The following is a 20,767-nucleotide window of genomic DNA, read 5'->3' on the forward strand; positions in this document are numbered from 1 at the left end:
TTAATTAAATAACTATAAGCCACATCAAAAATAAATACTTACAGTCTGTAAACCATTTAAAACAACATCATTTATCATAACATTTTGATTATAATGACCAAATTATAAATTTGGTTATTTGTAATGTAAGGACTTAACACTGGTTATCACAAATAGTGACTTCTGCGAGCTAATAATAATATTTGTTTTACTTCCCTTCAATGTTCTTTTACTTATATTACTAAATTACATGAAATACTTAATTTAATACTTAGGTTAATACTTACATGAAAAGAATAGCACTGTCTAAGTGCTCATTAATGGGTGACACCCAATACATTAGCAGTGGAATGATCTAAACTTCATAGCCACTGAGGTGGCTTTGGGAGATAACAGGTAATATGTAATAAATCTTATGTCAAATTATAAAGTCAAATTTTTTAATATTTTCCTTGGTATAGTATTAGAAATCACGTCATGTATTGCTAGACACTTAGCATCATGGCAGGGGGTTGCCACACAACATACACAGAGAAACTTTCAGCTTTTATAAAATATCAAAGGTATGGCCCTCACTGGCTCTCTCTCTAAAGGGTTTTAACACTGTTGAGACTTGATTGGTTATGAAGAATGGGCCATGAAAACAGAAACTACTAGAATTTTTATTTTTATGTACTTTCAAATCATATGTGTGAATTCTAAAATAACTCTTATCACATACATCGGACATCTTTTGGCACCAAATATGTCTCACTGTTAGATACTTGGTGGTTTGCCAAATCCTGATTCAATGTAAACGTCTTACAATTGATTATATTACCAATGTCTGCTTATTATTCTAAACCCATATTTGATAGACTAGTATCACAACCTGAAGAGATATTTCATACAGTTGGACAACAAAGACATCTATTTAGGGCAATCCATATAGGGTGTTTCATGAAATTTTCAAGACAAGGGGGACTAACTAATCTAGTAGAACTACTATCATAACCAATCCATAGCCGGCCCACCACTGAGCACAGGCCTCTCAGAATGAGAAGAGTTTAGTCTATAGTCCACAATACTGGCCAATGCGGATTGTCAGACTTTACAACCTTTGCGAACATTATATAACACTCTCAGGCAAGCAGGTTTTATCACGTTTTTATCCAGCAAGTGATATTTAATTGCTTAAAATGCACATACCTTCGGAAACTTCGAACTGGGATCGAACCCCCCAACTCCCGAATTGGATGCGGACGTTTTAACCATTACGCTATTACGGCTCTCCACTCTGGTAGGTACCAACTACCTAATCCATATCCATACTCCATACTAATATTATTAATGCGAAAGTCTGTCTGTCTGTCTATCTGTCTGTCTGGCTGCTAGCTTTTCACGGCCCAACAGTTAAACCGATTTTGATGAAATTTTGTACAGATTTAACTTACATCCCAGGGGCGGACATAGGTTATTTATCCTGGAAAATCAAAGAGTTCCCATAGGATTCTCAAAGACCCAGATGTATATGAATTTTGGTACAGAGCTAGCTTGCATGCCGGAAATTGGCAAAGACAACTTTTTATTCCGGCAAGTAGAGTTCCCACGGGGTTTTTAAACCACCTAAATCCACGCGGACGAAATAGCGGGCATCATCTAGTAGGTAATATTACTCATATTGCTGTAACTAATCTCATTTGGCATTCATTAATCCTACCCAGCTCACTGGCCTACGTCACGTGGTCGGCGACCGGGACCGCTCCCGGGACGGCAGGCTGGCGGGACGGCGGGACGGGGGATCGATGCGGTGACGCACTGCGGAGTGCGACCCGTCCCGCAGTCCCGCCATGCTAGGCCTTTCATGTATTCATCTATACTATCTATACTAATAAATAAACTTGAAGTGTCTGTCTGTAATTTCCAAATAACTACTTCATATAGTTATTTGAACTGTACCATAACTGAATCACACGTTTTTAAAATTTTTGTCTGTCTGCCTGTCTGTTTGAACTGGCTTATCTTCGGAACGGCTCAACCTGAATGAAATTTGGTACATAGGTAGCTTGGCATCCCGGAAATTGTCATAGGCTAGTTTTATCCTGGAAAATCAAAAGTTGCCACGGGATTTTTAAAAACCTAAATCTACGCAGGCGAAGCTGCCGACATCAACTAGTACTTCATATTACAAACTTTAGCTCTTGTTAGTAGGAAGTAATCACTGGAATTACTGAACCGATTTTGAAATTTCTTTCACCAGTAGAAAGCTACATACCTAATTCCTGAGTGACATAGGCTTTTATTTTCAAAACAATTAGAGATCCCTACGAAAATTGTAATAAGCTACCCGTGCGAAGCTGGGGCGGGTCGCTACTCGATTGAGGAACTTTGCGACTATGTTCCATAAAAAATATGGATTCTAACTCCTCAATCCTGAAGCTACAGGGGATCTGACCAATCTGCTGGGGTTTTGTATGGTCACATTATGAGAAGACCCGAGACTCAATGAATGTAAGCGCTGGACCCAGACGAATGGAACGAGTGTCCCTTCTGGCAATGTGACAGGATTGATGTTACCTATTAATAATTCAATATCCCCTAAGTGATCGTTCTTTCCTGGAATATTCCTATGAGGTATAAACTTTTCGAACCAATAAAGTTGGGAGCTACTAAAAATTGATAATAAAAAGAGGACAAAGTTCGATTACTGAAAGAAAGGGTTGTTTTTAGCTTAATAGGATTCCTGCGGTAAATACGGCTTCGTTCTGCTTAGGGTTTGTTATTTTTAAATTTAAAATGTGTCTATCTAGGTACCTAAAGAGAGTTTTGTGCTAAAAAATACGAGTAGCTATGTATGTAGGTACGTAATTTAAATAAATAAAAGGAAAAGCTGACTGACTGACTTGCTGCCAGTTTCTTGAGGTGGCCAAACTTCATTGCAAGCAAGTTTAAAAGTTTGCTTATTTGCATGCAAGTTTAAAAGTTTGGTTATTTATGTAAATATGTATAACTAGAGGATGCCCGCGACTTCGTCCGCGTGGAATTAGGTTTTTAAAGATCCCGTGGGAACTGTTTGATTTTCCGTGATAAAAAGTAGCCTATGTCCGTCCCCGGGATATAAGCTATCTCTGTACCAAATTTCGTCAGGTTTGGTTAAACTGTTGGGTCGTGAAAAGGTAGCAGACAGACAGACACACTTTCGCGTTTATAATACTAGTATGGATTTCTTTTTTGAGAGTAAATAATTCTTTAATCACAAATATGTAGGTAGGCGTTCAAGGAAAATTTTTCAAGGCAGGAGAAATTCGTAGAGGTGTAACAATTAATGCGGCAAAAGCAGGGCAATTCTATACAGTGACCGAGGCTATTGCTATACCGTGCAATAATGCAGACGAATTAGGGTGTTATCAGTTGAGTTTTCATCGGGCATATCTTGGCCGATATTCGCCGACTGCGTTGGGCCAGCGTGAACTGGTACTCGTGGAAGCTATTGTCGGTTGCGCCGTCGATTGCCCAAGATGGTCGCAAGTAATTAGGGACAATTGACGACAAAGGTCAGGAAGCGTTCGAGAAAAGGACTCAGTACGTGCAATAATGCAGACGATTTAGCTATTTATAGGCTGTTATATCTTGATGTTCTCGAAAATCTTAGAACACTTGACAAATGCCCTGGATGTGTAGCAAAGTTTATTAGAATAACCCCTCTTAAAGAAAAATCATCATAACCCATCACTGACCTACTACTAAAAACGGGTCTCCTTTCAGAATGAGAGGGGTTTTAGGTCATAATCCAGAGCGCTAGCCAAGTGCAAACTTCATGCACGTTTGAGAACGTTATGGAGAACTTCCAGGCATGCAGTTTTCCCCACGATGTTTTCCTTCACTTTTGAAGCGATATTTAATTGCTTAAAACGGACATATTCGTAATATAATATAATACAAAATATAATACAAAATGTCGCACAAGTAGAATTTTCTATGCCGAGATAAAATAGAGCCATAATTAAGTTTGCCGAAGTTGTTGAACGTCAGAAGTTTTAAGTTATTCGGTTCCCTTTTTTGCCAACTTCGGCGTAAAAAGTAGCCGAAAAAAATTCAAATTCGAAACACGTGTTTCAGAAAGTCTGTTTTTGCAAATGTAGGTACAAAAATTATGTATGACTAATGACACCCCCGACTTCGTCCGCGTAGATTTTAGGATTTATAAAGAAAGAAGAGAAGAAGAGGATAACAACTCTTCGTTTTAGAATTCTTCGATTTTCAGGGATAAAAAGTGGACTTTATCTGTGTCCGCGATGCAAACTCTTTGTGTACAACATGGATGATCGCCGCGAGACGACGAGTTCGTGACGTTCTCGTCCAGAGTCACTCGTCGTATCGTCGCGATAATATGGACCCATTTGAGATTGACCCATAAGAGTGTATCGAATTTGGTTGCTCGGCGAGACTATCACCGCGATACTCTCGCCCGTAGAGTTGGTGCCTTATAGTTTCGGAAATATGGCTACCAATTTTGCATGAGAGGCTAGAGGGGCGCGCTCCGTTAATCGTCAAGGTTTTACGAGATGAGGTGGGCGCTTTCAGCTTTCACCGAACGCTTAAATGAGTGTTTTACTTACGGTTTTACCCTGTATTATTCTCTACTACCTAGATTAAAAGCGTTTAATATACTTTTTTATAACAATGCGAGCATTTTTACAACAATCTAGACGATGCAGAGAGCTATACTTGCAAGTATTATAACGTATACATATAACTACACAAGTAGGACCTTTAGCGAAAGAAGTCGCGGGCAACAGCTTAATAACTCACCCACTGCGCAAGTCCATGGCCAGAGTTTCTTGACGCCAACTAACAATTGACCCAATACCAGTAAAAGTTCTTGATAAAACAAATCGTCTATATTATTCGACAAAGCTTTCAAAAACCGGTCAAGTGCGAGTTGGTCTCGCACGCGAAGAGTTCCGTACCATCGCATAAGATATACTTAACACTTTTTTAATATTTTTGGCGGCTATTTAGAAATTTCTATTATTAATTGTTGTTATAGCGGCAATAGAGATAGATACACATTCTGTAAAAATTTCAACTATTCCGTTACGGTTCACGAGACATAGCCCGCGTACAGACGGACGAACGGACGGTCAGCGGAGTCTTATTGAAGGGGGCCATTGGCATCCTTCGGCTAGGGAACCCTAAAAATTGCTCGATGGAAGTAGTGAAAACATTGAATTCAACAGACCAGCCGGCAGCCAGGTGTACACTACGTCATTTCCAACGTGCGAGATTATTTAGGTCACTGCTTTCCGATTATAGATAAAACATCAGCCTTTTGTTCCATTCAACACCTGGATAGGAAGGTACATAGTTGTAATTTGTGATCGTGCCGTATCTCAACTTTAATTGTAGCTACAATAAGACAAAGTGCAGGGATCACACTTCACACTAATATTATAAAGGCGAAAGTTTGTGTGTGTATGTGTGTTTGTGTGTATGTTTGTTACTCCTTCACGCAAAAACCACTGGACGGATTTGGCTGAAATTCAGAATGGAGATAGATAATATCCTGGATTAGCACATAGGCTACTTTTTATCCCGGAAAATCAAAGAGTTCGCACGGGATTTCGAAAAACCTAAATCTACGCGGACGAAGTCGCGGGCGTCAGCTAGTTTATAATAATTAATTATACTAGCTAATGCCTCGACTTCGTCCGCGTGGATTTAGGTTTTTTAAAAACTGGCCAAGTGTGAGTCAGACTCGCGCAGCGAGGTCTCCGTACTCCGGTATTTTTTCGACATTTTGCACGATAAATTAAAAACTAATAAAATTAAATAAAAATCTGTTTTAGAATGTGCAGGTGATACCTACCCCATTTTGCATAGCAACTAAGTGGTCTTATAAGGGTTCTGTTTTTTTTTGAGGTACCTACGGAACCCTAAAAAATAAAAATCAGGTTTCTAGTTCAGTGCAATAAAAAGTTACGGCCCTTCAGGCGTATTTGCATTTTAAAAGTCCCCTTCAATGACTGATGATCATCAAAACCTATAGGCTGTTTCCTTTTGACCTACAATCTTGAAAGGCTCAGAGCTGGGTTTTGTGCCATAAGTTTATTGAATTTAAGCGGTTTAGGTTGTGCATTGATAGATCAGTCAGTACATCGCCGGACTCAGGGCAAGTCTTTTTATCCGACTCAGCAGGAAGCATTCTATTCAAAATTCAAAATTCAAATTATTTTTATTCAATTAAACTTTTACAAGTGCTTTTGAATCGTCAAAATAATCTACCACTGGTTCGGAATGCTGTTCCTACCAAGAAACTCGGCGGTTGCTCTTTTCAAATGTACAATTTACAATAATATGCTATGTATGTATGTAGGCTTGTATTATGTGTGTTTCACCGCAGCGCCTTTATTACTGAGCCGATTTTGATGAACGAATTGTCAATCGATTTGTTATTATGGTCCGGTTGATATAGGCAAAAACATTGTCTTGACACACTATTACATCCAAAAAAATGACTGGTCACCAAAATTTTTTTTTGCTTTTGTATCGAGTGGAATATCAAATTAAAGAGGAATAAATTTATTCTGAGTTCATAAATATTTAAATATAGTATAATGTTAAAATACACCGAGCGACAGAAAAACAATTGTATACCTACTAGGTATATTATCTATCGCTATCTAGCGGCAGTTCGCGGGTAGTAGTCGGGGTTTAGTGCTGTTTAACTTAGAGAACTACGCACTTGACCATCGTGTTTTAATTACTCTGTCAGATGTCGGCCTTGATTGTAGTCATTACCAGTAATCCCATTACAAGCGAAATTCAACGACACACAAGGCACGTTTTGTAATAACTGTCAGACTTTGTTAATAGAGAAATATTCGAGTAATAACGTTTTGGGGGAACAGCAATCTGGGACAGTGGTCAAATGAGGGCGGGCTATTTTAAAAGGTAGACGATAGTTCAGTGTCACAGTTAATTTAAATTGCAAAATTCGGGACAGTTTTAAATAAATATGCTTTGAGTGTTTCAAAAATTCTTTACTTGTATTGTCGTCCTCGTAAAAGCCAAGGTATTTCAACTCAATTTAGATATAGACTGTCCTTCTTTCAAGGAGATATTAATCACACTAATATTATAAAGGCGAAATTTGTGTGTATGTAGGTATGTGTTTGTGTATGTTTGTTACTCCTTCACGCAAAAACTACTGGACGGATGGATTTGTCTGAAATTTTGAATGGAGATAGATTATACCCTGGATTAGCACATAGAGATTTTATCCCGGAAAATTATAGAGTTCCCACTGGATTTTTAAAAAACTTACGTCCACGCGAACGACGTCGCGGGCATCAGCTAGTGCTTATATAACTATGTAGCAGCGGTGTGTTGCATGTATTCAGTGGTATCCAATAAACCGTTTGATGTCATCTGGGCCATTGATGGGAGGACTACCAACACTGCTTCCGGTGTAGGGTAGCCACTTCAGAATCTTAGTACTCTTAGTCCTAGAGTCCATCGGTCTTCTTAGCTATGGTTTTCTGAGCTATGCTCCACCCCGCCCACTGTCACTTCAGTTTCGCAAATTGTTGAGCTATTTTGGCAATCTAGTTTTTCTACGGATTTCCTTATAAATTCTTCTTGCCCTGCTTCTGCATGGCGTTATGGTCTCAAGACTATCTAAACCTAGAGTTTTCTAATGACTAATATAAACTATTATTTCTGCTTATACTTGCCGATCTAGATTACGGTTTAGCCGGTATATTCATTCTTTTGGGTTATTCTTATGGTTACCAGTTTGTTTCTGGTTCTAAAAGTAGCATGTAATAAAGGATCGGAGCAAAAGTTTGTCTCGATTCTGTCTGGTTAGATTTTGTGCGTTTATCCCCAGTTGCCTTTAAATTGCTATTGTAGAGTTCATTGCACTTACCTAGACCGTCTGGCGAAATTCGTAAGTACCATGTAGAAATTCATATTCATGATATTCTGATAACATCGTGTTTTTTTATGTTAAAACTGAAAACATTTCGGATTATTCGCTTTAGTTCGACATGAGTTTCATGACCGGGGACTTTGTTGCCGTGGATATAGATTTTTGGAAAATCCCGTGGGAACCCATTGATTTTCCGGGATAAAAGTAGCCTATGTGTAATCCAGGGTATGATCTATCTTCGTTCTAAATTTCAGCAAATCCGTCTAGTAGTTTTTGTGAAAGAGTAACAAATATACACACACACATACAAACTTTCGCCTTTACAAATACTTTCACTAGAAATCCTCAGAAGAACTACCTACTCTTTTCACATTCGCGATATATTCTGTTGATAGTGCGACTTTAGCCTTATAATATACCTAACCAACCCAGTTTCATCCCTTACGTAAATATTTTATCAGCCTCCTGAATATAAAAGTACTTTTATCCACTGCAAACTCGAAATAAAAGTTTTAATAAAGCATTCTTGCAGGTACCTACTATGGCACGCCATTTTTATTTTATGTGGAAATATTTAACTCTAGCTGATGCCCGTGAGTTCGTCCGTGTGGATTTAGTTTTTTTTTAATTCTGTACGATCTCTTGGATTTCGGATCTCTGGGATACAAGCTATCTTGATAGTTAATTTTGTTTAATCGGTTAAACGGATGGGCTGTGAAAAGGTAACAGACATACAGACTTTCGCATTAATTATGGATTTTTATGTTATCATCAAACAGCCTTCTTCGAAACGAAGTTTGGCGATCATCATCCGAAAAGCATCTCTATCTAAAGCCGCCTCTTTTAACGTTGGGTACACCGACAATAATAATATGTCGGTGGTTGGGTAACTAATCCCTGTCCACCCCCTTATATCGACCAACCATTTGGCGTCTTTGGCGACCTAAAGTCCTTTCGCCTACAATTTTACCTTACAAGTTACAACACTAATCTTGGGAATGCGAATCGATTTTTACATTTTTCCATTTCATGCCATCAGCCTGTATGCGTCCACTGTTGGACCTAGCTCTTTCCAAGAGCGCGCCACCAACCACGCTCCTCCGCCTTCCTCATCCACCCGCTCCCCGCCACCTTCAGGTCATCGGCCCAGCGGGCTGGAGGTCGTCCCACACTGCGCTTATCGATACAAGGTCTCCACTCCAGAACAAGTCAACGACCGTCGGTTTTGACATGACCTGCCATGACAGACATGATCTGCCTATTGGCACTTCAGCTTGCTAATCCTTTGAGAGCAGAATAAAAGCCACCGTCATAGCTCAAAGGACTTTTATGTATATACTCTGTAGTTCTTATTCGCCTTTTTATCGAAGGTTTGAGGAAATATTATATTACATAATAATTCAATGTACCCAAAGCTTATTTACGTAACACACGCGCGTTTGAAGTGGTCTCGCGTCATAACCCATAATACACGTGTAACGACAATTTTCGGGGGTGACGCAGTGTTGAAAAATGTATTCATGAATTCTACTATTTTGTACATTAATTTATATCTTCTATTATATAAAAGGAAAAGCTGTCTGATTGACTGACTGATTGACTTATTTATCAGCACACAGCTCTGGACGACGACAGCAACTATTGGACAGATTGGGCTGAAAATTGGCATGCAGATAGCTATTATGACGTAGTCGTCCGCTAAGTAAGAATTTTTCAAAATTCAACCCCTAAGGGCATGAAATAGGGGTTTGCAATTTGTGTAGTTCACGCGAAAAGACTTGCCCTGCCTGAAATACTGATTTTTCAATGCACAGTCTGCACAGCCTAATCTGCTGGGGTTAGAACTTGGTTCATCCAAGGGTTAGAAATATGAAATTTTGACAGTCGGTTCCTTTTATAACGTAAGCACCCACTAGAACGGATTTTTGGAAATTCAATCTTTAAAGGAGTTAAATAGGGCACGGAAGTTTGTATGAATGTTTCCGTGCCCGGGATCAAACTCGACCTCCCGAATAGCCTAGGAAATGACACGGCCAGGAAGGGAAACATCGTGAGGAAACTTGCATGCCTGAAGAGTTCTCCATGATGTTCTCTAAAGTGTGAAGTCAGCTAATCCGCACATAGCCAGTGTCTATGAACCAACCCAAGAATAAGAATTCTGAGAGGAGACCAGCAGCTCGATTGCGGTAGAACGACAGCTACCATATCACGATTGCAATCACATTTGATTGGTTGATGCTCGCTCACTATTGGCTATAATGCATTGTTGCAACAAGAATAGCATAAAAGTCAATAATTACAATTGCGAGTGTAATAATGATGCTTGTTTTACGGAATCGATGAGGAAACTTGCATGCCTGGAGAATTCTCCATGATGTTCTTCAAAGTGTGTGAAGTCAACTAATCCACACTTAGCCAGTGTAGAGACCCGTCCTTAGTAGTTAGCCAGCTATGATGACTCAGTATGATAATTTAATTTCGTAATGCCTGAATTCCGAAGAGTTCCAACTGTTCTCATTTTCACATGAAAAAAGAACTCTATACGATTGAAACGGCCTTTGTTTGTAACGGGATTGTGTTACGGTTTCGGGCGAAATTGCACGGAGAATTCCCCGAAACTTGTTACCGGGTTTGCAGAACGGATTCGCTATATCGAGTGATCAAATTGATAACCAGTCTAACGACGAAAAATATTCTCTGGTTTCGTCACATCATTCGCACGAAACGTTTTTAAGGTTTCGTACCCAAAGGGTGCCGATTGGATGCTATTACTAAGCCTCGTCCCCCGTCCGTCCGTCCGTCCGTCCGCCCATCCGTCTGTCTGTCTGTATGTCTGTCAGCGGGCTGTATCTCGTGAACTGTAACAAGTAGGTGTCGGCATTTGAACTTTGGACTGTCGTAATATGAACGTTTCTCTATATTACCTATAGTAATAGTACACGTCAGGTCGAGATGGAAATCGGAGTACGAGGCGGGTCACCCGCGCTATCCCGCACCGGGTTAGCGCGGGGGTTGTGCGGATGTGCGGGGCGTCCCCACCCGGATAGCCATTCCGACCTGTCGCGTACAAATCAAACCATAAGAAAAGGAATATAAAATACTAGCGACCCGCCCCGGCTTCGCACGGGTGTTCCGGGATAAAATATAGCCTATACGGATTCGTAAGAATCCCTCTAAGTAATGGTAAAAGAAATTTTGAAATCGGTCCAGTAGTTTTTGAGCCTATTCAATACAAACATACAAAAATACAAAAATACAAAGGTTTCCTCTTTATAATATTAGTATAGATGAGGGATCTATTGAATTCCAGAAAGTAAATAGAGGAGAGAGCACGTAAAGCTTTTTAAAGTTTACTTGAAGTTTTTCCGGTCATGTCGAATTGACGTCTATTATGTGAATTCATTATGTGAATGAAAAACTGTCACGACCTTCAACATAGTGGATACGAACAGATATATAGAGACAGTAAGTGATTTACGTAAAAGGGTTGAGATGGGGTTAGCACAGTAAAGTGGAAAGTCATTGTTATTCCCATGATTGAATGTCGGCGTGTAGGGTTGGGCTGGGACTGTGTAGGGAAACTTCAATTTGCTACAGTTACAGCTTCTACAAGTTATAAGATACACTACTGAGTCACTTATTGCCGAATTCGGCAAATAGAGTAACGAAATAAAAGTCAAAGGTAACTGGTAGTTTACAAGTTTCTTTGCCTTCATCTTATTTTCTATCTTTGATTTATTGTGCAAAAATACCCGAGTACGGAACCCTCGGTGCGCGAGTCTGACTCGCACTTGGCCGGTTATTTTTTCAATATTATGATTTATGAAGTATCGATCTACGAGTAAAATCAATGCAAATACCTACGATAATAATTGAAAATAACCTTGAAATAGGAATTGGCATCGAAACAGTTTTCCTCATAATGTAGCATATCTCGTAGATACCTACAAAATTACACATACCTACTAAGTAACAATGCATGTCGCATAGAAAACAAAATATAAGATGTACATTGTTTGTTCACTATCCAATTGTTTTTTTGAAGAGAATGCTAGAAAAAGCGAGCTAAGACAAGAAGCAAGATATTCTGCCCGTGACCCATATTTCGTAATTAGTCGAGTAAGCCTAAGGAAATCTTCAGGCCGTCTTAAGCTCCCCAAGCTTGACCTTGACCCTCCCCGGTCGAGCTCTGTCTATAGTCTTTACTCTTCACCCATGCCCCGGGCGCGGAGATAGTCAAACTTTTTCTAATGACAGACGGGATATAGTAAAATCTTGAAATTCTAAGATCTCAGTCGCAAAGCCTGGTCTATCTGTGTTTTGCGGGATATATTTCCGAGAGTATGCCTAAGAACTTTTTGACCTGGTTCCTCCTTCACCTTTCTACTATGCCGCAAGGCATCGCCAAGGTCTGCAACCGTAAAAATTCCGCGGACACTTCATAATTTGCCTCCTTGTTTCTTATTCGAACCGCTATTAAGTCAATCATTTATTTGCTCTAAATGCAGTTTGAAGATATTGCAAGTATTCATTTTATATATTGCTACGATATGAAACAGTATCAGTCAAGTCAAGAGTGAACAGACATCTTCTAGGCAAACGCCTTCTCTTAGGCTGCATCATCACTTGCCAGCGTGTCTGATAGCAGCTAAGCGCAAGTCTAAAAACTAAAGTCTATAAAAAATCTGTATGGCACAACGTGCAGCGTGCGATATACACCTTACGCCCTCCCACTGCTGAACATGCAGGAACAACATACACTGGAGCATCGGACGCCGGAGCCCAGACTTTGCAATTGTGCATTACAACCTTTACATCTCCTGCGGAATTTCAAGGAAACGCCAATTGGCTACTTTATTATAAGTTGTTTGTATGAAAAACATTCCGTTCTCTCTACCATTTGAATCTCTATGCCGTGGCGTTATGTAATTCTGTCGCCCTGTCCGCTGTCGCCTAGCTGTAGTAGCTACTAACTAAGCAAATACGATTCTATATATTTCGGTCACGTGCGCTGATTTAGGCCAATCGAAATAATATTCGACATGGAATGCTCGTAATTGAATTTGATTGGTTTTTAGGGTTCCGTACCATAGGGTAAAAACGGAGCCTACTAACGGAGGATACTTTTTGTCCCAGGAAAACAAACGGTTCCTGCGGGATAGTACGTCATTTTGCACGCTTTTGTCTTTCAATCACGCAGCTATATAAATTATGTCCTGATTTTTCGCAAAATCTAAATCCACGCAGACAAAGTCACGGACATAATCTAGTCTTGTTTATATATCAGATAAGCGACATGTGGTGACCTGTCACTACTCAATTCCAGAAAATAAGATCACATGTCAACTTACTGATGACAATTTTCTGCTTCGTTACTTTACTGATAGTTTTTCCCTGTGGCTAAGTCAAAGTACTTCAGAATAATAAACAAGCTAAAGTAATATTATTAAGTAAATTAATTAACTTATTAAGTAAAAAAAAAAAATTGAAAATATTACAATAAAAATTAAAGCTAGCCTTATCTAATTAATATACAAATTATGCCCGCCTAGAATGGTGCTAAGAGTACTGGCTGCATTTCCGCGCTGGACAGCCTTGCTGATCCGTTGCGCAAAAAATGAGTCAGCCCTGTCACCAGATGAGGATATTAATCACGGTGAAATCTCTTTGCTGGTGCCCGCGGATTTGCCGCGTGGATTTAGGTTTTTAAAAATCCCGACTCGATTTTCCGGGATAGAAATTAGCCTATGCCTTTGACCATACCCATGCAAAAAATCACGTCGATCCGTTGTTGTGACGTGAATGAAGGACAACCCAACGAACAAACACACTTTCGCATTTATGTTAATTACGGGCAGTGTTTAATATTTATTAATTAATAGTTCAAAAAACTCATAGGTTTGTACCAAGGTGTTACAATGGCGATTTCGCATCGCAAAGCGCAGCGTCTCGTCGCGTTGGTACCTACTTGGTAGATTGCCTAATCTTGGCGGACAGACGTAATCAAACGAGTCGCAGGGAGTCGCTGGATTCACCCCAGACCGTGGCGTGTGGAAGTTCCTATAAGATACCTATGTCCAGCGGTGGACATAATATTTAAGTATATTTTAATAGCATTAATTCTATTGAAATTTTGTTGTACTCTATCTCTGTTGGCGACTTTATCTCTAGAATGTGTGTCGGTTACAGACCTTAGGCGTTACGCACTGTTCGTGTTCATATTATCAGTATTAATAAACGACCGTTTATCATTCAATTGCTGACACGGACATACATTTTAAGTAACTGCTGATATGGATGTTTCTGGGTACTTTGGACATCTTTCTAATTTTCATCATATAAATATCAGTATATGAAGTGGTCGCAGTGGCTTTGTAAAAAATAATCATCAATGAATAAGATTCAATTATATTTCAAGTTAACGAATCCGAAATACAAGATTTCATTTCGATTGCTGTTGAATACGAACCAATTATTATTATATTTGATTCGTCAAGTTTAATTTAGGTATAAGTCATTATTATAACTCAATTCCAATTCCTAATGAATTAAAATCCTGGCTGGCTTACTACGAATTCGAATTTAGCCAAGTTAGTTCTGAAAGCAAAAATAATTTCAAATTGAGAAATGACTGTTGCCAATTTATTAGTGCCAAGTTTGATATGTATATCTAAATAATTTGAAATCCTACATTTTAATCTCCACTCCACAAGATTAGAATTCAAATTAAAATGATGTTGCACCAAACTGACTTGATTAGGCATAGATTAAACTTCTTCGGCTTCATTGTTATGATTTTAGGCTTATTTCGTGGTTTAACGACATATTAAAATGTAGATTCTTCTGCTTATCATATTGTTATGTTCCCATTTCCTGATGTTTCCAGAATTCGCTTATTATCATCAGAAAGTTAAAATCGTGCCGTTTTTCTAGCAACCCTGTTTAGTAAATATTTGCCTAAAACACTGAAAGGTAAGCGAGTAGTTTTATATACGCGTATGCAATAATTCATATGAACTTCAATAACCTTATCAAGAGTTCGCTTCAACTGGACAATCATCTTACCAATTTTATTCGCCATTCAGTGATAAATACGTAATTTAGTGTCGTATTGACCGAGGACGCCTCAATAGATAATCTTTTATCTGGCTATTAAATAATGAGACGGCGGGAGCGCGCGCGCCGGCCACTTCTCTCAGTGAGTCCACGACTGTGTACTGTGTACCTTCATCATATAGCAACTACTGCTATAACTTCTTCCGCCGCGTTTTGGCAATTTTCCCCTTAACCTTTATTGACTTCCCTTTGAAGTGAGTTATCGTCGTGAACTATATCTTCACTTCAGTAGGAGTAGATTCTTCCCTAAATGCAGTGTAAAAAGTGAATTTTTCGCATTACGCTTCAACAAGTAAAATTCTATCTTTTTCTTTTAAATTAATGAAACCATACCATCACTTAAATCAAGTTCTACATTAGTTTTCTTGCCAGTTAATTACCATTTGCGTTAAGTGTGAAAAGTGTTTTAAGTGCAAGTTTTCATCAGTTTTCTCAAATGATGTGCATGATCACTTGATGTATCGCTCCAGGAATTTGGATTTTTCTATCCTGGTAAGCGTCTAGTGTTAAAAGAAGTTAGTTTTAAGTGACAGTAGTTTGTGTTGTGACTAATATTAGCATCGAAAATGCGGTGGTCGTGATATTTGAAGACTTATCGAGTCTTGGCAAAGGGATGGTCAACACCACACGTGCCAAGATGACGCTTCGGAAAAAGGTGAATTGGTTATTGTTTACAAGCAGCACCTGTGATTACTTTCAAAAGTATTGCATGAAAAATTTCCTAAAATTAATTTTCAACGTCTTTGATGCTCTAGGATTTGATTAGCTTTTCTAATATAATAATGAAGGTATCTTGAAAAAAGGATAAATTTGTTTGCCTGAATATAATTCATGTGGATAAGTATAACATTATTCTGCCATTGGTGTGTGAATATTTGAAAACTATGATTCCCGCGCCGTGTCCACGTGGGTTTAGGTTATTAAAAAAATCTAGTGGTAATTGTTTGATTTTTCGGAGTAATTTTCTGCCTGAGTGATAAAAACCTGTCAGTCTCAGGGATCTATCTCTGTACCACGTCAAAGTTGGTTAAGCAGATAGACCGTGGAAAGTAACAGACAGATAGACACAAGCTCGTTTTTATAATATTAAGTATGGGTTAATATAATGATAGTGTGTATTTAATTACATTATACGTAAGTTTAAGTTTACTTGATTAGGGCTTTAGTTTATGAGTAACGACTTCTATACTACAAATAACAACATTTATTGCTAATTTTTTCCTCCAAAGAAAGCACCAAGAAAAATATCTTATATGTATAGCATAAAATGAACGAAAGTTTTGTGTTCCCCATCTTCTCAGTATTGTTTTGTGCTTATGTTATTTATATCATGTTGTTTACGAAAAGTTACGTAGGAAAGTTAATATAAACACTTTATTAGTTACCTACGTCGCGGTTAATTTATTAAGTTTAAAGAACAAGTAAACCAGTTTATTAGAAACATGTTGTTTATACATTGTTGCACTTAACAAGATTGTAGAACTTTTCACTTGACTTCACTTTCAAGATATCTCTTGTTTATGTTCAGGGACTGAACCTTTTTTGAAGTGGATAAGATATTTATATCACTACGATATTATCATGGATACGTTTTGTATTGGTTGGTAATTTTGATAAGTCCTAATTCTTATTGTCCTCGTCCCTTAATTACTGAGGATCTACCCTCATTCCTTCATTACTGAGGATCTGCCCTCGTTCCTTACTGAGGATTATGGCTCCTATTAATCCTATCGATTAGACCTACAGATATTGTTCCCTTATTTTATGTCCAGTGCAAAAGCACTGGACATAGAAATAAGGGAACAATATCTACGAGAAAAAGGTGAAAAAATTCACCTTTTTCTCGTAGAAGGGGAAAACCTCACGGAAACCGGACTTCATAGACTACCCAACGTAGATCTTTCCTAGTTTTCTGATTTAAGACCGAAATCTGCGAACAGTGCATGTTGTCAGTGATGAGAGATGACGTAGTATGGGTCAAGGGCATGGTTGCTAAACATGGGCCTAGAAGAAAGCATAGATTTCGTCTCTTAGATTAGATCCTCATTTAAACTCTGTAGTCTAAGCAAAGTCAAGGTCAAACAGGCAGAGATGCTTGAACCTTCTTATTCTCAGGCTACGTTAAATCGACTTAGGCCAGAAAAAGTAGACTTTAATCACCTTGCGGACTTCGGCTTCAGATATAACGAACGTTATTAATCATTATGTACACTTAACTGCAATTATGCTTATTTACTGCAATTATGGCCTATCGATTGGCGCGCTCCATCAATATTTGTATTCAAGTCTATTAACTTCACAAACATGATAACTGCTGTGATAGTTAAAAATAGAGTTAATCCACAGTATACAAATAAAAGACTATATGGTAAATTGGTTCTTCGTATGATGAGGCGATTGAATCATTGCAACTAGCACTTACCCTGACTTTGTACGGGAGCTGTGTGTTGGGAACTCGACCGTACGTTAAAAAGATCTTCCTCGAGTGGGTGTCATGCTCGGAGAAACTTGTTTTTAATAGCCTTCCGGGATTAAAACTTTGTTAGCGTGATTCAGGCTTCATAGTAAGTGATTGAAATACTTGTAATGCCATCTAGTGAGATCGTTGTGAGTTGTTTTGTCTTAGGTTTGTATCGTGTCAATATATGGAGACCGTCAAAACTTTATATGGATGGCCTTACCTATTTAATGTTTTTGTGTTATAATGCATGTCCACAAAATCTGTAGATATATTTAAAAAGTGAAAATGACGAACATTACCCACGTACAGCTCAAACCGCTTAGTCTACAAATTTTAGATTTTAAATGAAGGTAGGTTTTCTCTATAAAGTGAAGCGGAGAAGGTTAGTCAGTAAATTATATAATTTTTTACATTAAAACCTAATTATTTCACTTAATGCTTTAGTATCACAATTATTTTAGTTATGTAGATTTAATACAATGTATTAAATTATTATTACTTACTATTTATTAACGATAATGATAAATTATTATCATTTGTGAACAATGACCTTAGCATTGTGGAAACGTGTCATATACCTACTACTATATTGTTATCTTTTGATTTGATTCATTACAAAATTTGTACAATACTAGTAGCTTTAATAAAACACAAGTTTTATCCATTCATGAAGAATTGATTTTGATCATTTAGATAATGTTACTTAGAATTCTTGAGCCTGTCTTGATTCTTCTATCAATTTGCACACTAGATGGCTAGGTAAATATCGTGATTTAACAATTTGTCACCACCATGTAAAGATTCTATGGAAAGGTTTGCTTATAAACATTTACCTTAGTACCTACAACATACTATGTATTGTCTGTGACACTGATACCATTGAATCAGCGTATTTTCTTTTACTACCTCAGAACTATGCTCAGAAAACAATACCCCTTAAACCTCAAACCAGCTTTATATACATAACCCTGTTACGTCACAGTTCCGCAGTATCTGGCATGTTGCCAGTTTTGTCACGAAGTATTGCCACCAAAATAAACTCTATAAACGTAGGCATAGAATCGAATTTACTTTTTACGTCTACATCAGCATTGCCATGAGATGATTCGACGAAAATAAGCCATATTTTTATTATCACAAAGTCGATTTTACTTTCTTCTACATTCGTTCTACAGCAAACCTTGTTGCGTTAGATACAAAGTTGCTTTTTTCTTTAGTGTCTACATCCAGTACATCCGACGATTTGGCTTGTAAAGCCTAAGTTCCCGGTAGTATGGGTTCACTTTGACTTGTTAAGTTCTAAAGGTTGAAAGTTTCTTTGTCTCTTAAAGCTAGTTCAGATGACGTTAGTATTTAGTGGAGTGGAGAGTATTTTAATAGCTAAAATATTCACTACTGCCTAAAAAATAGTTCGCACTTTGCTCGAGTGCAGTTCACAAGTCAGTAGTGTTTTGCACGATGAGCAGCGTGCAAAGCAAAGCAAAGTAAACAAGCTGATTGAGATTATCGTAACGGCTATTTAAAAAGAGATGGATGAGGAAATTTGTGTGATAATTTAAAAATATAATAGAAGGGATCAGCTAGGAACTATAAATTGACTTCTAAAGGTATTAAAATAAGAAAATCCAAAAAATACCGTAATAGATGGAGAATGTCCGAAAACAAATCTCTGTTACTAAATTACTCGCCGAACGTAGCGTAGTCTAAAATAGCCTTTATGGCAAATATTTTGAAGTGTGCAGGTGTCAGATAAGTTTAACATTTTGCACTGAGAACTGCAGTTTTGCGATTAATTTGTTGAATATTAAATGGTTAAACTTGGAGTGTAAATTTTACTGTAAGAATAATGGCACATATTTCGGTAGTAAGTGGTTAGTGGTTAGATAATGTGAAGTAGAGAATGTAATATTTGCATTATGCATGATGAACACAATGGAATGAAAATTGTATTTTATGCGGCAACTGGATGACTTAAAATCGTCACATATTTTCAAATGCTTTTGAAGAGTTGCCTACAATGATTATTTCCAAACAATTGAGAACAATTGAATGATCTTAACATGTGCTGTCTTGTCCCAAGTCCCAACCAAACACTAATTCAATCAATCAATGTAGCAACTACAGTTCTCTACCTATTGACTGGCAATCTGTAATCATTAAAAAAAATCATATAGACTAACTTATGGTTGATAGTAAAATTGTTACTTATGAGTCAAGAGTCTACCAATTTCTGTTCGGAAATTATTGACCAAAATAAAGTGTTGAATGATTTTAAAACTCACAAGACGTAGCGTACAGTCTATGGTGCTAAAGGGTTTCATTTATAGTCGATAATGCTCTTTTTAAATACCATTGGAGCTCTTTAATTTTCGGGTGTAAAAAGTAGTCTCTGTTATTCTCCAGGTTTTAAATAATGTATATCCATGCAAAATATCACGTCGATCGTTGCTGTGTTGCGATGTAGTTGGTGGTCTAACTAACAAACAAATATTTTCACATTTACAATATTATTACATATTTATTAGTGATATCACACATTCAAATTATAGACAAAGTGAATGCCGGAACTCGGAAGATATATACAGTTCCCGGCAGGGAATATTGTACACCGACCTTCAGAAAGAGACAGCGGTTTCGTAGAGCGTTGTTTCTATCGTTGAGACCGACAAAACGTCACATAGGAATGAGTGACAGAGACAACGCTCTACGAAGCCGGAAGCTCTTTCTAAAAGTCGATGTACAATATTTCTTGCCGGCTACCGTAAGTAAGTATTAGATAACCTACCGCAGCTTGAAAAAGTTTCCTAACAAGTGGTAAATAGCCACTTCTTCTCAAATCAACCTAACGCGATGTAACAAGCTGTTGTTATTGAACAAATGGATAAATGGATAATGGCTGAAACAATGTCCGGGACACGCGCCTAGCGCCGGCGTTAGTCATGCCCACTGAGATGAGATATCTTATCTGCATGAGAGGAAAACTCGGGAAAGTTGGTTATAAAGTGGAAAAATAATTTGATCCCACGGGAACACGAATTATGCTTTCTGATTTTCCTGTGGGAACATAATTTTTCCGTGATAAAAAGTAACCTATGTCGATTCTCTGGATGTTACCTAACTCTGTGCCGAATTTCATCAAAATCGGTTAAACAATTAATGGGTTAAAGTACATTAGTATGGATTATCACTATATTAAGTATTGATGGTTAGTAGGCATTGTATGTACACAATAATACATACACTCAATCTAAGTAATTTATATGATCGGTCAAATTGGGCTGATGTCTGCATTGAATTAT

The 20,767-nt window shown here is 37.9% G+C and overlaps 1 protein-coding gene and 1 long non-coding RNA gene across 2 annotated transcripts in view; one reads left to right on the plus strand and one right to left on the minus strand.

Moving 5' to 3' along the window:
* Positions 1-1,331: 1,331 nt before the first annotated feature.
* LOC123871713 lies at positions 1,332-10,527 on the minus strand. Its single transcript, XR_006797326.1, has 3 exons — positions 10,062-10,527; positions 7,579-7,585; positions 1,332-1,342 (listed from the first exon to the last, which is right to left on the minus strand). It is a non-coding gene; the product is annotated as an uncharacterized LOC123871713 (long non-coding RNA).
* A 4,418-nt stretch (positions 10,528-14,945) lies between these two features.
* Positions 14,946-20,767, plus strand: part of LOC123871692 (monocarboxylate transporter 12-like) — a 33,041-nt gene continuing 27,219 nt past the window's right edge. Inside the window, exon 1 of the mRNA XM_045915604.1 lies at positions 14,946-15,499. The gene's annotated coding sequence lies outside the window, so the exon portion shown is untranslated. The remainder of the gene's footprint in view (positions 15,500-20,767) is intronic.

This window comes from Maniola jurtina, chromosome 14 (assembly GCF_905333055.1).
Source record: "Maniola jurtina chromosome 14, ilManJurt1.1, whole genome shotgun sequence".
Classification (NCBI taxonomy): Eukaryota; Metazoa; Arthropoda; class Insecta; order Lepidoptera; family Nymphalidae; genus Maniola; species Maniola jurtina.